The sequence below is a fragment of the Maylandia zebra genome, linkage group LG14 (assembly GCF_041146795.1).
Source record: "Maylandia zebra isolate NMK-2024a linkage group LG14, Mzebra_GT3a, whole genome shotgun sequence".
Taxonomy (NCBI): Eukaryota; Metazoa; Chordata; class Actinopteri; order Cichliformes; family Cichlidae; genus Maylandia; species Maylandia zebra.
In genome coordinates, this window is record NC_135180.1 from 16,263,703 (window position 1) to 16,281,472 (window position 17,770).

Genomic DNA, 17,770 nt, shown 5'->3' on the forward strand with positions numbered 1-17,770 from the left:
TTTTTAAATACATTTTGACATTAGACGGTGAAACTTTTTGTCTTTGTTGGCACACACTTCCTAAACTAAACTCGAGAAAACAGAAGTTGAATTGCTATATTTAATCACACTGGGGTCTGACATCTATCCAGAGGCTATTATTTATGAGCAAGCGCGTGCCGTCTACCTTGATTTTTAAGTGCAGAGAAAAAGCTGTGACATGTGATTAAGGAGCAACTGCCAGGCGAGAATAGCCATCTGGAAACACCTACAAGTAGGTAATTAGTCCTGAAAAAAACACACACCCTTCCAGCTGCAGAAGAAGAAAATACATTGAATATATTTAGCTCCTCTGAGGACCACAGAGATGCTGCTCATTAGCAGTTAATGGAAAAATGTTTTACTTTTCGACAGCAGTCAGGTTTCTTTGAATCAATATGCCCAATGCAACCCTTCTGTGGCCACTAAAATTACCTACACATGATATTGAATTGTAAGACAACACACAGTGAATCAGTTCATTGTATTCTCTTTCTGTTTCTATGACTATATAGATAGAAAACAATGGGATGAAGTTTAAAAGCATCTTTTACCATAAGACAACAGATGGCATGGTTTCTTATTCCAGAAACTTGGGAATCCATGCAATTTGTTATGCAGATTTCACTACTCAGAAATGATTACCTTCCAAATATCCATTGAGACCAGCTGCAATCTTTTCACAATAGGATTCCAATAGCTTGGAAAATCAGTACTGTGCTGGCACATTAAAAAGAGAAGAGTGATCTTAAGAGAAAAGAGAAGTTTAATAAAAACCGCAGCAACAGCTGCCAATTCATGCTAACTATCCCCTAAAAACGGTTAAAATCAAGCGACATCATTAAACACAGACCCACAGTTTAAATGCGGAGCTCTATTTTTTGGTCTTTGAAAGTGGCACAAAAATCTGTGTTTTTAATACAAATCACTCATCCCACATATGCGGAAAAGGCAACTGTGAAGCTTATTGTTTGCTGCTCAATGGAGAGCCAAGGCTCTAGCCTGTGTAGAATAATAGGGGTTTTAATAGATTCAAAAAGTGCAAAGCTTATCAGTGACAAGTATTAAAATGCCCACAGAAACCAGTCTTGCAGCTTAATCCACAAGACAGCACACATTCAAAGTTTCCTTTGTATTGCATCAAAAAGCCCTCTCTCTCACTGATATACAAAAATTTCAAGCTTACTCCACGTTAAGTTTGTCTTTCATCTTTCTGACCTGTCATACTTAAAGTAATACATGAAAAAATATTGTTAAATGGATAGCTATGTTGGATCACTTTCAGTCTCTGTGACTAATATGATGGAGTATCAGTTTTTAAAGAAGTCACAGTCAAAAATTATAAAGAGGCATTCTTTAAATCTAAAGAAAAAGAAAACCTCCCTAGTGAGGTTTCTACACAAAGCCTTCTACTACATGGGCACGCCAAATAAAAGCCTGCTGAACTGACTTAATTTGTTCACACACATCTGTCAGCAAAATAAGTGCCCCATGAGACAGAATGAAAATGAAGTGATTGCGTCCCTTTGATCTCATATGGTTACGCATATGAGCACACAGTACGTATCTAAACCTATCCAAAGGCCATATGGAAGTAGCCTACCATCTCCAGACAAATGCACAAGTATGAATTAGGGTGGAGTTCAGTTTTGATTTTCAAGTGGCATTACCAACGCGTGCACAACACCGTGCCTCTGTAATCAGTGTGTGACACAGCACTGAGTGATGGGAAAGAACACGGACTACAACGTGCAGTAATGTCAGTCATCTCGGTGGACTCCAGAGATAAGTGGAGAAACAGTTGTGACTGACCTGTCACTTGCAAGGGCGGCTAGAAGTCTGCCTCAATGAGAGGAGGGACGAGGCTCATTATGCTAGAACAAATGAAGCATGAGCTGTCAGAATCTGTCTGACTGCCAGGCTAATACGGACCATAGCAAACCAAAATTCCTGCCTACAGTGAAAGACATTTCATAATTTTACTGTGATTATCTTTTTCTTTTGAAATAATATTTATATGTAATATGGAATAGTGTCTCCCTTTGCTTTGGATGCATTTGACAGCTGCCATTCTGCATCAGTTTTACAGAAATCTGTCTCTGCAAGAACCCCAGTGTCACAGCTTTAAGCTACTATAGTAGTATAACAGTGCTAAAGCATGAAAAACATGACATATAAAAGCATGTAGTGATATGAAGTGCAATACATGGTAAAAGGTTATAGAATTTGTTACTGTTTTGATACAACATATAAAATCTCTGATAAACTACGTGAAATACTGGTTCTGTTGTTTTCAGTGCTGTTTCTGGAAATCCTTACCCTCTGTTGTATTTCCCAGCTATCAACTATATGTTCTGGTGACTGTTACTGACAGAAACAAATTCTCCCATTTCATAGCTCATACGAAATGAATTAATAAATCACAAAGCCTCCTATGGCTCAAAATATCTAAATCTGAGGTCTAATCTTTGACTCCAAGCTTTATTTTGACACATGAGTTGCCATGGCGTGCTTTTTTTTCAGCTTAAGAAAAAGTATCATTTATGATTATTTTTTCTCTCTACTCAGGTATCCTCCAAAACTCCAACACCTACATTTAGTCTCAGATGAGAGACGACCACATCACTTCCTTTCTTGCTACATTACACCAAATATCTGTTTGCTATAGAACTGATTCTAAACTTTTTATAAACACTTTTAAAACTTTGAATGGCTTTCCACTTACCTACATCACAGATTTACTTTACTTGTGAACTGGGCTGCTGCCTACATTCCTCAATTACCTTTCTAATTGCACCCTTAGTCCCCCCCATTCCCTGCAGCTGTGGGACTCTTTAGTGCTAACTTAGTTTAGCAAACTCAAATCACTCCTCGTAACTTTCTTTCACAGGAAGACTCTTTCTTTCTTTCTTTCTTTCTTTCTTTCTTTCTTTCTTTCTTTCTTTGTACAGTAAAGTGATTGCTCATCTTCTTTTATATTCCTCCTTACATCTGTTTTTAATTTTACTGGTTATTATTTTATTCACACAGTTCTTTTCTTTAGGTTTCAAGCACTAGTTTTATTATTTTATTGTTTGTTTGTTTTTGCTCTAACAGTGTTGAACTCTATTTTATGCTCTATTTTTATGGTTTTACTGTGTGTTATACAAATATTGTTGCAAATACAAAAACAGTCACTGAAAGGCCACCTTCATTTGATATCCAAATGCTCACATTTCACTGAACTTGCATTGAAATACATGAAATAGTCAAAAACTGAGAAATGTAAGTACACAGATATGCAATCCCTGGTAAGTTCCAGACTCTCGTTACATGTCCTTTTCATTTAAGGGTTTATTAATGGAGTCATATGAAAGTAAAAATGCAATAAAGATCAATAAGACAGAGACTTTGTGACAGATATTACATTCTTAAAAATAGCGTAAAATGAATAAGAGCTTAGGTTTTATTGTATTGCTCATGGATATATGAAGCATGCTGTAGGAGTTTTAGACACACTCATTACATTTGCTCAGCAGCCAAGTGGACCACAGTTGGATAGTTTGAGCTGTGTCCCAGTGTTGGAGCCAACACTGTCATTACTGAGGACCATCTCGTTAAAATGGACAGCTGTGTGTATGAGGCCTGCTTGTAATCTTGTAGATACCTGGTGGGCTCTACATATAAGCTCCTATAAGTCCCGTCTGACATGTTTGAGCTGCATACTGAATATTCTCCGTGTGTTTTCTTTTCTGCTGTCAAAGATCCTACACACAGATCCTCTCACTTGCATCTTTAAATACTTACTAAAGCCTGGCTGTGGAATAATGCAACACTGATGTAAAGTCTATTATGTTAATTGAGGAGAATTTCTTGATAACAGTTGCCCTCTCCTTGCTTTGTTTTATTGGTCACGAAAAACACGTTTCTCTGTAATCAAATGAAAAATGGTTTAGAAGACGGAAAGCAATAAAAAACAGGTATAGTGAAAAGTAATAAACAGTTATTCTTACAAAGCTTCCTCGGAGGACACAGTTCAGCGAAATAGCCAAATGAGCAGGATACAACCACAGACACAAGGACTAAGGGTCATTAAATATCACCCAAGACAAGGAACACAGTGACAGACTGACATCAAACAAAAAGAAGCAGAAAACAGGAGACAATTTTTAAGACAAGCTGTAACAGGAAAGGTTGCTGTCAGTGGCAATCTTGAGGGACTGGATACAGATGAAGCACAGAAAAGAGGAAAACTGCAGTGCAGGGCCTACACAAGGCACTGAGTGCATAATGCTCACAATATTTATGATGATTAGTGAGCAACTTTTTTTAATGGCTTAATATATTCCAAATCTGATTGACCAAAGCCACTAGCAATTTTAATGATCCCCCAACGCAAACTAAATATTAAACACTGTTAAAGCTTCTAAAAGAGGGTGTCATCCAACAGTGTTGGAGGCTGGTCTAACTGGAAAACAGAGGATAGCAGGGGTTAGGCGCTCAAGGGGAGAACACACTTAAAAGCTAATGTTTTATGATGTTTCCAACCAGTTTCCCCTTTGTCAGTTTTTTTACATTTATCTTTAAAAATGCTGAGGTCGCTAATTGATTCATTTTGTTGCCAGTTTAAGTAACTGCAATTATATTTTTTTCAGCTCTTTCAAGGGCAAACCCTTAAATGCTTCTACAAAATTTACACTCATCCCTTCAGTAGTTATTTTATGCAGACGCATGAATATTGCCCTCATGGTGGTACTGGAGGTCAAATCAGGGAACGAATAAAATCATTAGGATTAATTATCTCTTTCTCCTGAGTCTCTAGACCTAATCTCCTTCCTCCTCTTTTCACATCACCATTCTCATCATCGAGTGTTGAAATTTGGCACATCCCACAGATTTTGTGTAACAACAGGCCTGCCATTAATTATGCTAATTCTGCTTTTGGGGCTGTAAAGCTAAATCTGCCTGGGCAGCTTTTAGCACGATAAATATCCACTCCATTATAGCTGACATGCTATGGTTTAGACCGCTCTGTTGTGTGTGCAATAAATGTCTACAGATTATCTAGTAAGCAGGAAAGGATGTCATTTAGTATTACAGCAAATAGTTCAATGCACAGAAAACACAGACAGTCATTTGTGAAAGGTGATTGTGACGCTGATGTGCAATCTAAATGTTTAAAGAAACCTGCAAATTTCTGTAGTTAAATGGTCTCCAGGACAGGACAGGAAATAACTGCTGCTTGCAGCATACAAAAATAAAAATGTTTTCCTCATGTAAGCGTCATGATGACAGTTGCTAATTATTGCATGTGCTGTGCCCACCCCCTGGTTTTTGTTTTTGTCTCATCTTCCCTCTGGTGTGACATACAAGCAGTTAGTTTTGCTTGCAAGTTGGCTGCTAATTTCCCTGAGGTAAAGCAAGTTGCTTCCTTGCATTAGCTAAACACTTATTCAGTTTTATCATTTCAGCTTTGTTGGATAAAAAACAATGAGATTAGACAGTGAGAACTGAACTAATATGGAGCGTAATAATATCCGGGACGCTCATAACCAAAAGTGAACTGTAATTGTGGGAAAATGAAAACAGGAACAAGACAATCATTTAGCATTCATTTCACATATTAATGCTTAAATATGATGCATAAGTACAGCTTAATATTGCAGTAAAGATTCTTCAGTATCAACTGATCTGATCTGTCCTCTCTCACTAGGAAAAAGGAAAGTTCTGTCGTTGCTCTGATCTAGCTCAAAGGAACAAAATCTATAGTTTGATTTCCACTGAACTCATTTCACTCTATTATGTTGCCACAAGAAAAAAAACTAATGTCACCTGCACAGAAAAAAGCAGGTGACATTCTGTCAACAAACAGGAACCACATATACATATAACTGATGCTACACTTGTAATGAATCAAAAATGTGAACTGAACGATTTCTGCAAATCAGAATTGATTCACTATGTGAAAGTAACTAGGAAAAAACATGTCTCGATGAATTGTGAAACAGAAGTAGCATGTGTGAAATAAATCTTCATTAAAGGAAGTCAATAAGTAATTCAATATGTTGAAGGAGTAGGTACTAATTAAACACCGGACGATATATACTCAGCGTGTCTCCCAAGATGTTAAGTCCGTCAGGCTTACAATAACACCTGCTAATACCAGTAAAACATGCCAACTATGCAAGCGCTCTGTCAGAGCAGGTGATTAGTTGAAGAATGCAAACCAAGAGTTCAGACGTTACAGTTTGAAATGAGACCAACAAAGAATGCTGGATTTGATCATTTTGACACCTGGCATTATGTGCCAGGTGCCTTTAAAGACTTTAAAGTTAAACACCAGTAGGTATGTAATATGTAACCACAAAGTGTCAAACCACAGAATTCAATTTAGACTTATAAACAATCATGCTGGAAAGCATCATGCAAAATTAAGAACGTGGATGCTGTCCAGATGGCACTGGGAGTCAAAACAATGAAATGCTGCTGCTCACAGAACGGTGGCAGGGAGTAAGGACTAAAAGAGATAACAAGCAGAAACCAGGATAAAGATGTGGTTATTTCTTCCACGGAACACATAAAAACCACTCAGACTCAGAACAAGACCTGACTACAGCTCATAGTGCTGCTGTACTATGACAAAATAAAGTGCAATACAGTAGTTACAGTAATAACTGCAGTTGCTTATAGTTAGCACTGCTGTCTCAAAGCAAGAGGGGTCTTGGGTTCAAACCCAGGTTTGGTCCGTTTGAGTAGCGTCTGCAGGTTTTTCTTCTGCCGGTGGAAAAAGAAGCCCAGGTAATAATACCTTGTCAGCCCTGGACACACATTTCCAGTGTTTTAGAAAACAAATACACCTTCTAGTGTTTATTGTTAATGACTAAATATAATTAAAATATAACACCTGCATTGGCACATGTATTATTATAGCATTATGGGCTCAGCAGGACATAGTCTGCAAGACAAAAACACTCAATCCAGAGCAAAAGGTCAAATTCAAAGCGTAACCATGAACCTCTGCTTTTCATCTGACCACATACCGTGCTTTCATAAAGTAACTGGTTTTCATTGCAGTGACTACAGTTCCCCTGCTTTGTGATGTTTGTCGGACAGACGGGAAGCCGATGTGTTTTTAATCTAGAGCTAATAGTGTGAGTTTCAATATGGGCACTAGAGAGCACGAGAGTGACTCTGGGAATCCAATGGGAAGCAATCCAACATCAATCTTCATTCTGAGACAGTCAGTGAATGCTAAAAATAAACACATTAAGCTGACATTGACAAAATGCCACAGTTTGAACTATGAACCTGGAGGTGCCTCCTATACAAAGAGGAAAGCACATAATGTTGAGACCAAGCACAGAAATCTGATGGTCAACTGTTTGGGTGACAGAGCGATAATATACTGTGGCAACTAATAGAGATGAGAGGGGAGGATAAGCAAAATCACAGAAGTTCCAAGTTACAGCTTTGTACAGTCCTACAGGTGAGGTAATTAACTGGAATCTAACATCTGGTTTGCCATGTCTGCTAAATATTTAATTAGCTGAAAGTATAGTATTTCAAGTGGGTAAGCATGCAGAGGGTCTTGGTGCTGTTTGAGTTTGCTGGGGCTATTCTTATCTGTGTATATCAGTGAACACAACTATGATAAAGGCTAGCACCGGGTGCAGTACTTGTGAACGGTCTATATTGGTGGTAAAATTCTGCTCACTAAAAATGGATGAAAATTGATTAAGTTGATACTTTAATTTTTTTTATTTTTTTTTACGGTCAAGATTTGGTCCTCAGTTTAATTTTTGTCGAATCAGCTGTGATTACAAATACATAAAATGTGAGTTTCTTTCTCATTTCTACCTCTTCATATATTTTTGTTGACTGTCTTCACATTCCAGCAAATACTTATGCGGTGTGCAAGTTTATCCTGCTATTAATTACTATCAGCAATTTATCAGCATCTGCTCTGAACACTAACACTGTGATGACATCAGGTACAAGACAGGAGACAGTGTTTGCGTGCATGTACAGTCTGTCTGGTTGTGTTTGTGCATTTGTGACAGCAAGGACAGCTGAAAGTGAACGTGAGTGAGTTATTACACAGACCAAGCTCGCGTATTCAGCCATTGTTTCTGATGCAAACTTCCCCACATTGAAAAATCGCAGATTTTCAATAGATATTACAAGACTGTCATCTATTTTTCTAAGGAAATTAAACAATACATTCCCAACGGTGTTAGCTGCTTGAGAGAAGCTAGCACATTGTGTAGAGAGTATTGGTTTATAAGAAAGGCTGGCAACTGGCCAGCAACTAAGTAAGTGAGTTTGGTGTTAATCCTGAGTCGCAGGGATTTCTAATTACAGGAGAAAAATGTGAATAAGATCAAAACGTACAATCTTCAAATGTACTATAGAAACTGCTCTTTGGTGAGTGGCACAGAATGCATATGAACATTTATTGCATGGCTGAATATCTTTTTTTGCAGTGAATAAATTAATACACTGTGTTTGTATAGCTTTTGTTGTACTCTACGACACATTTATCAGGTGTGTTTTGTTGTCCCTACAATCAAAAGCACACAGATAACGAAACTCTCTCAGGTTCGTATCACAGTTAGCGCTAAACCTTGCAAATAATAGTGTCTATAATCTGAAACACAACACCTGCTTCTGTTGCAGTGTGTGCCATCATGATTTATAAGTCTGCACAGAAGAACAGCAGCATCAGTTTAATCTATAAAGGGTAGCTGGTTGAATGGTTGAAAAAGTCCAGGTGGTTGCAGAGTCAGGAGAAAAGGTGCTGGCACCAGGTCACAGCCCGTCTGCCGTCAACAAACTCGCTCTGGACCTCAGCTTAATCTTAATCTAATATATACAAGTCAGCTAGAGAGAAAGGAAAAAAAACTAATTAAAAGCTCCACTATTTGAACCTTGTGAAATAACTTCACTCTGATAAGGTGCTGATGTGGTGGTGATTGAGCCACAGTACTTCCTGTCCTCACATTCCCTTTGGCACTGCCCATGAACTAACATTTCAGGCACACTTGCATGCACATTTTCATTTTGCACATTCATTCAAACACATTCAAAGCAAACAGTGCAGCTGAACACAAGTACGAGCATGCAGCTTTAGCAAAAAAAAAGAAAAGAAAGAAAGAAAAAAATAGCTGACATACGTTGCCTCAGTGAGTGATGTGAGGACTCATTCCTGGGTGAGAGTCAGAGATCAGTCTGCCAGAGCCATCTGTCAAGCAGGCTGGGTACAAAGGAAGTAGGAGCAAGTGTCCCTCTCCCTCCTTCCTGTGCGTCTCTCTTGCTTCACAACAAAGTCCCGTGTTGTGTTGGAGAAGAGACCAGCACTCCACGAGCCGGGGAATCCTCTGTCAGACTAAAGCCAATTTAAAGCAGTTTAAATCCCAGATGAGAAGATGGAGCGATGCACCTCCCTCTTCTTCAGGAAACACGACTTGCTACCGCACAGCTCAAAACCCCCTCTCTCGGTTTCTTCGGTCTCCTTCTCCGCTCTCTTTCTCTCCCCTTCCTGATCCTGCTCCACTTGTACGTTCGCTTGCTCTCTCTCACTCTGGCATGCATTTTTATCCACTGTGGCTCAAGCCCCCACAGGCACGCATACACACACACTGCACTCTCCACACAAACATATGCAAATAACAGAGATAAACAAACACACCAAGAAAAAAGAAAAACTCCTGTCAGCTTCTTTAGAGTATTTGTCTTCAATGTAACTGGTTACTTCCTGCTGTTATGCAATCGAACGCGTGCTCCTGTGTTTTATTCGTGCTATCGACATGTTCTGAAACATAGCACAATATGAAGATAAACAGGGGCTCCTTGGACTATGAAAAATACAAGGTTGGCGTGTTTGCTGAATTAAATGGGATTATACTCAAGCTTTGATTTGTGGGTGAGAAAAGCTCACATGTTCAACTACGGGCAACGTGTGTGAAGGGATCTAGACTGAACCGAGCATGTTTTTTCCTAATTTAAAAAACTAATATGAAGTGAATGTGGACGAATGAACTTGGAAAAGCTGTTTTCCCACCATCACATAAAAAAGAGCTAAACTGTATGCGTGTCCCTGTTCACATAAACCTATCGTAAGCCTGATTCGATGCTCTCTAGAGATGTTCTATTTTGAGCGTTCAGTCGTAACGCACAACAGAAGAAAGAGGACAGCAAAGCGCTATTATGAGAATCTCCCCTAAAACTACCCTTCCCCCAACACCACCACCACTTCTGCCACCACCTCCCCATCTCCCTCCCTCTATGCTGAACATCTCCATGGTTTAAGGGGATAGCAGCAGGAGGGAAGGAGGAACATAGTTTTCGGAGAGATATAAATAGTGCTGGAGTGACCTGATCCATTAGCGCTTTGGTGGAGAAAGGTCCAGGCGGCCAAACACAGTGCCTGCTTGTAATAACAAGTGGGCTTGGAAACTGATCAGATCAATTTAGAAGGATATTTTAACACATGCTGTAAAAATGTCTTTGAATAAACTGATTTATTGTGAGTGAGTACACAGACGAGACATAAGAGTGAGCGAAGGCTTGATGAGCACATATTTTGATGGGGTGTCAGTCAAGTCCAAGAGCAGTTACAGATTATTCTAGTAAGTATTGATTTCGAACCTTCCCTAGCACACAAACAGAACGATTTGAATCGAGTTATTAGATGTTTCTCTGTTTCACCTGTTCTTACTGAGGCTTGAACCCAGTGTTTGTGTTGGCAGATAAGAAAAGAGCAACTGTGTCAACCAGTATGTTAAAGGTGGCCGACAGATATTCGGTTACCTGTTTGTTTTTATGAATGTAACGAAGCAAATGTTCCCTCTGTGAAGGGCATGCGTTTTATCTACAAAGGAACAAGCAACATTTGCATTCGTGTCCACGTTTGATCGCATACACTGTCTGCAAACGAATACACAAATATCTGCCCTTGACCAGGTGACTCGAGAATATACAGAGGCTATCTTGAAAATAAAATGTAGATTGAGAGAATTCAGCTATTTTAACAAAAAAAGAGAAAACAAACAGACCCCAAAACCCAATAAACCTACTTTATATGCAGATGAAACTCAAAATAAGTATAACAAATTTGAAATATATTAAAAACAGCCTAATAAAGTTAATCAAAAAAGCCCCGTGTGTTTGTTCCAATAGATGAAAAAGCAAAAGGAATTCAACATCATTAAAAAGTAGCATGACAGCTCTAATCTGTAGATTAACTCAAGGTTTAAAAAGTATGCACAGTGATGGAAATCGCCAGCCTGCGGTCTTTCTGCCAAAAGTGAGTTGGAGCCATGTAAGGATCAAAAGCCAAACTTAACGTTCTTAAGTTTGGAGGATATTTTAACTGCCTTTAACACTATCCCTGCAAAACGTACATTTTTTTCCAGTAATTGGTGTTTTCATTTCAAGTAATAGTGTTAAAAATCTAACTTTAATAGATATATGTAAATATATTCACAGAACAAAAATGTTGTGGGAGGTCTTGAATGATTGGGGATTGATGAGTCACTGCTAAGTTAGAAAAACACTGTTATCTGATCAGAAACCACACAGAAAAGCAGGTTTCAGATCGTACTGCAGTACGGTGCATTATTTACTGGGGATTATATGAATTCTTTGACTCTGTAAGCTAATTTTGCTGGTAAATGTTTGCTATAGTATCCTAATAATCAGTGGATTAATTTTTTAAATGTGTGCTACACTGATCATTACTTAAATACTTGATGCTCTTTGTTTTGGTGTGCAATGTAATTTAAACCACGGATAAAAATGACAATAATAATCTTAGATGTTTCAGTTAAATTCAGTTCAAATCACTATACTCATAAATGTGAAACAAATACAGTGATATGTCCATAGTAAAGAAACATAAAACCAAATTTTCCCAATTTTTCATTCTACTTTTTGGCATACCAGTGAAATGAAAAGCAGTAAAATGTCCTTGCTTTGATGAGTGCAATCACTGAGCGTGCTCAAAAACCTAGAATCAGTATCAGATGTCAGTATAAGATCAGTAACTTTTCTTACACTGACAACTCTAACATTAACACTAAATTGCTACAAATTGCTTCCCCTGCAATGTTAGAATAAATCAATGCAAACTTGTGTTGCATGAAGGTCACACTGACAGGCACAATACCTGTTAATCTTTTCCTTACACAGGAACAACAATCTGCTGCTTTACGCTGATTATGTACCAATAATCAGGGGTTGCCTAAAACCCTTCTCTAGAGATCTCACATTGGTTTAGAAGTAACTACATCTGACAGCACTGTGCCATTGTGACTATGAAACAAATGTCATTTTGACCTAGAACATTTATGTGATGTGATGATAGACATGCTCTGTGATAGCAAAGGACACCTACATCTTGACTGAAAGTTTTCATTTCTGTCAGTTCATTAAAAAATAAAAAACATTTTTCTCCACTGTGTGATTGGAATAATAGAGCACATTAAAACTTGTTTTCTAATATTTTAAAGACTGGTTTCTACATGACATTTTATTTTTGTTTGTATTATCAACATCCTCAGTTACTGTTGTAATGTAGCTGCTTTAAGATGTCTGTTAATTTCTTGGAGCCCGGTGTTGTTCATTTGCAAATACAAACTTTTTTCAAAGTTTGTCCACTGCATAACACTGTAAAAGCTGTTTGTTTCCATGCATTTTAATGTATAATCTCAGCAATTACCATATTCAATTTTTTTACTTTTAGAAAATGCATAAAAAATATTTTCATTTTGCAACATAAATTAGATCCAATCCAATGATACTGTGTGTTTATCTTTTTGTATATTTCTCAGTACAGGATATAGTGCCATTAAAAGGTCCCCATAAACTGAACCCATGTGAACCCATAAACTGTTATTGTGACTTTCCATTAAACTTTCTACAGTTTAATCTCTGTAAAGGAAATTTACAGAAAACAAACAAACAAAAAAGCATTCTACATTCTAAAAATGTGGAAGACTGTAAACATGTAGTGAACTGCTGGACTGTGGCTCAAGATGATCACCACCACCAACATCAGCAAACTCAGAGCTCATTCTAAATTGGGTAGTAAGGTAAACTTTTCACTGGGAATGTTTTTAAGATAAGATAAGCTTTATTAGTCCCACGTGTGGGAAATTTGCTACTGTGTTATTTGTTGTTTGTCACTGTGTTATTACCATGAACATGGGCTTCATCCTCTGTTCCACCAACATCTGGTTAAAAGTACATGCACACCAACGGTCATGTTGCCTTATGTGCTTGAACTATGCAGAATTTCGGGCTGTAACCATCTCTGAATTCATAGAAAGTAACTTTGTCCACAGTACTTCTAAAAAACTGTAGTTATATCAAAATGGTCTATTCTAGCAGATGTTTTTATGTTGCATTTGGATGAATATTCAGTGCTTCTAGCTAGTGTTAATTATGATTGTGCTTTTTTTTGCTTATATTTGTAACTTTCCATACTTAATGATTGTTGTTGTTGTCAACAAAGCAAGGCTTGTTTTCAACACCCTGCGACCCATCTGGAACTCCAAAGCTTTATCTCAGCACAGCAAGATCTGCATCTTCAACAGCAATGTGAAAGCAGTCCTTCTGTATGGGTCCGAGACGTGGTGGGTGACCAAGACCACTACCAGCAAGATACAGATTTTCATCAACAAGTGCTTGCGACACATCCTCAACATCAGATGGCCTGAGAAGATCTCAAACACAGGCCTGTGGAAGAGAACCAGCCAGAACCCGGTCGGTCAAGACATCAAGAAGAGAAAATGGGGCTGGATAGGCCACACACTTCGAAAACCACTCGACAACGTCGCAAGGCAAGCACTGGACTGGAAGCCACAAGGGAAAAGGAAAGTGGGGAGACCCAAACACATGTGGAGAAGATCTGTCGAGAGCGAAGTGAAGGCCGCCGGAATGACGTGGACCCAGCTGAAGAGAGCAGCCCAGAACAGAGTCCGTTGGCGTGGTGTTGTTGCGGACCTATGCTCCCCCAGGAGTTAACAGGAAAACTGATTGATACTTAATGATTTTTGTAATCATTAGAAAGTAAGATGACTAGTTCATAAAACTCATGAACTTATTATATGACTAAATAGTTTTATTTATTAATTTATTTATTTTTTACAATCAACGACCTCGTTAAGTTTTTTTTCTGTGCCAGGTGCAGTGCATTATTTTTCTGTCAGCCAAATTTTTTTTAAACTTAAAAGAAAATTCTTGTCATAACCAAAAAAAAAAAAAAAAAAAAAGAATCATGGTGGAGTGTCATCCTTAAAAGCACCTATAATAATAATAAGAAAATGCTGTAAAAAGCATTTTTGATCAGTTTCCGTGAATAAACCAAATTGCAGAGTAGCTCACTCCATGCTCTAATTATGAATAATAGGTATAAAATTGTAATCAGCATGATTGTACAAATCAGAAGCAATCTATTATTCCAAGCCTCATGATGATCCAAAATGAGATGCAACAACAGATACCCTACTGAAGGCTGATTTGTGCATTGGTCTTCAGTGATTGTTGCCTGCTGTTTATAATTGAGGACTGTGCACTAAAAGTAAATTTGGTTAATATTTTATACAGTATTTTGAAATCAAATTACAGCTTGTAGTGTGAAGCTAGTTACAAGTACTTGATTGGTTAAAATTGTTACCCAAGTCTTATTAAAGGCTTAGGTAACAATTTTCTCAGCTTCTTTTAGGTCATCGATTTTTTTCTTTAAATGCTTGGCACGAAATTAAAAGTCTTGATAACATGCAGACTTTCTGTTCATGTAAATGTTCCAGTGTTTCTTTGGGCTAATTCAGATCTGACTGACCTCTCTCTCTAGTTTCATTCTCCTCAGTTCAACAACACGGTAATTGAAAGGTTCGAGCACTGGAGAGTGCTCAACATAACCTTTCTCTCTCTCCAGAGCAATGAAAGAGGCAAGCAATAGTCAGAGTATAATTACAGGAAGATTAAACTCATAGCGCAGGGGAATAGTTATTATATGGTTTGCAACTGTCTTTGCTGTTCTCCATCAGTTAAAAAACAGCACTGTACCGTACATTTGGGGAGGATTAGTAAAATTGGTTTTACTGCACACTGTACATGCACTGAGGATAAAATGATATGTTTAGTTTTGACAAGGCACCTGCACGAAGGTGCTGCACAGTGTTATGTGACACAAATTGGTATTTGGTGTCAATACAGGTATAATCGGCAGAAAAAATGGTGCCGGTTCTTCTTGGGCAGATGAATAGTGCTTGATTACAAAGGAGATAATATCAGGCTTAAGTATGTGAGCGAAATGCTAGATATTGTTGAAGAAAAAGGAAAGGGGAAGCAGGATGCCTTTAAAGAGAAGATACGCTTGTATGTGGGAGTCAGTTTATATATATATAGTAAATTAAATAGGTGGTTTATGAAATGCAAACTGTATAGAAGCTAATAACCTTTACATGCCAATGTAAGGTTGTTATTATTCCGTGGTACCATAACATTGGTTCTTCAGTTATTTGTCAATCTCTCCATCATTTAAGAAAACACCATGTTCATCTTAAATGCCTTGAAATTGCAGAGCATTAGCTCGAGAGCCGGGTTTTTTGATTAGACTGAGAAATACAAAGACCTGAAAAGGAAATCAATAGTACAACACTATTATTCGTCCTTTAAACATTAGGCCAAAGCCATCAGCTAGTCTGAGCCAGGAAGTGAACGTTGTTTAGTCATCAAATCCTGTAAAATACAGCTGCTGCCTGATTAAAAGACTTGGCTTTAATATCACCCAGTATGGAGTTTTTTTCTCAACAGTAGTGCACGTGCACACATATTCTGAACCACACGATTAGATTATATCCATAGCAGTATTTTCATTTTTAGTTTTGTGGTATAACAGCCACACTGCTGCAAGGAGAGCGAGACATACGTCAATAATTTATAAGCTTCTGGGCTGCGTTGTTATCTTGATTCAGAGGATTGCAATGCGAATAGGACTTCAAACTGCATGAGCGTTCTATTCTCATAAGCCGTTGCTGAAAGCATGGGCTCATTAAATGCGCGCTTTATTTAGCACTGTCTGCTTCACACATAGCATTGATAAATGGTCTGAAGCTTGCAAATACCACTCTGGACATACAATTAAATATGATGCACTCTCTTCAAATATGAGGATTTTTTGAAATCATGATTTTTCATGCTCATTAATAATCCATAAAAAAGATGGCCTGTCCACGTCTGTCCCCTGTGAGTGCTGGTGAAAAGTAACTTCCATGCTTAATTCACACACTCTATTTAACCTTTGCTGCTCTGTGAAGTAGTCTGTGTGTGTATGTGTATCGCTATGGTTGTGCTCCTGATGCACCAGCAGACATGTCAGAGATTTGTTTGGATCCACACAGGGAGTGCAACATTACTCTTTGGCCCGTGGCTGCAGCATCATTTGACTTCTCTGGCAGTTCTGACATAATATATTTTGAGGAAAAATCTCAAGGCTGGTTGGTAAATAAGTCAAGCCTTTTCCATTTATGATGAAAATTTGACAGATTTTAACTCTCCGGGGGTGCCTGCCATAAATAATTCCTTAGTATCAGCGAGGAAGAGAAATGCTATTGTGCCACCATGTGGACAGTAATCTACACCACATTCATGTAAGAATGGAAAATGTATGTTTGTTTCACTTCATGTATGAGCGTAAACTGATTTTCCAAACAATTCTTCAGGAATTATTCTGCTCTTTAAATTCATTCACTTACCTTAATGTTCAACATTCCCACCGAAGTGCAGGCATTTATTCTATATTTTATTTTTCAGTCTAGATTTTAAAATATGTGTCTAGAATACAAAGTAATAGTATGCTTACCTGAAGTCTTTAGATGACATACAGGGTGCTTGATCTCAAAAAGGAAAAAAAATATGTAAAGTTGTTTGTTAATGACCAAAAAAAAAAAAAAAATGCTGAATTTCATCAGTAAGCCATCAATATGTAATTTAAGACTAATGACAATAGCCTATAAGTGTGGGAGTACCATGGACATAATTTCGACATGGGGAATTCTCATCTGAGAAAACACATAAAGATAAAAAATGTTGTGATTATTAAAGGCAATCAGCCCTCACTAATATATCTCTGAGGTTCTTGGTATGTTTGTTTTCACTGGGAGGATGTTTAAATTTAAAAATGGGATTTCTTGTAGAACCAAATTTGTAAAATCAGGACTGGACATTATATAAGTTCCCTTAAATTCAAAGATATAGAAATGATTCCTCCCTCTAAAAGAGACGGCAATGAGTGTTATTCCACTGCTGTTTAAAATCAATCAATCAATCAATCAATCAATCAATCAATCAATTAAAAGGATTTAATATTCATCAGACCGCCAGGTCAGGTCAGGATGTTATGTCTAGGTGGGACGTTGTGATATGGAGAAATATCAATTCAGTTTTATCCAGAATATTATGATATATACACAATATGCTTTAAAACACCTGTAACTTTACTTTGCAGCCTCACAGATTTCCTGCTTCTTGGAAAATCATATCAAATTCCAATTTCATCAAACCTGGATGAATAGTTTAGTATGACGTATGAATTTCAGCACCTACCCCTGTTTGGGCTATTTTCACCTAATGTCAGGCGTCAAAATGTATTTAAAGCATTTCATTTAGAGCTGATCTAGCAGCATATCATGGAAACTAGAGTAAACCATCATTTTAAGCATCAGTATATGTTTCAGTGACCCAGATTGAGTTTGACTACAATTATTTT

At 37.7% G+C, this 17,770-nt stretch overlaps 1 protein-coding gene across 6 annotated transcripts in view; it reads right to left on the reverse strand.

The window, feature by feature from the left end:
• gramd1bb (GRAM domain containing 1Bb) overlaps nt 1–9,481 on the reverse strand; it is a 114,204-nt gene extending 104,723 nt beyond the window's left edge. For 3 of the 6 annotated variants that reach the window (XM_076892333.1, XM_076892334.1, XM_076892331.1), the window contains exon 1: nt 9,171–9,479. The gene's annotated coding sequence lies outside the window, so the exon portion shown is untranslated. Of the gene's footprint in view, nt 1–9,170 lie in introns of all 6 variants that reach the window. The other 3 variants (XM_076892330.1, XM_076892332.1, XM_076892335.1) reach the window with 3 other exon arrangements.
• Between the last annotated feature and the right edge of the window lie 8,289 nt (nt 9,482–17,770).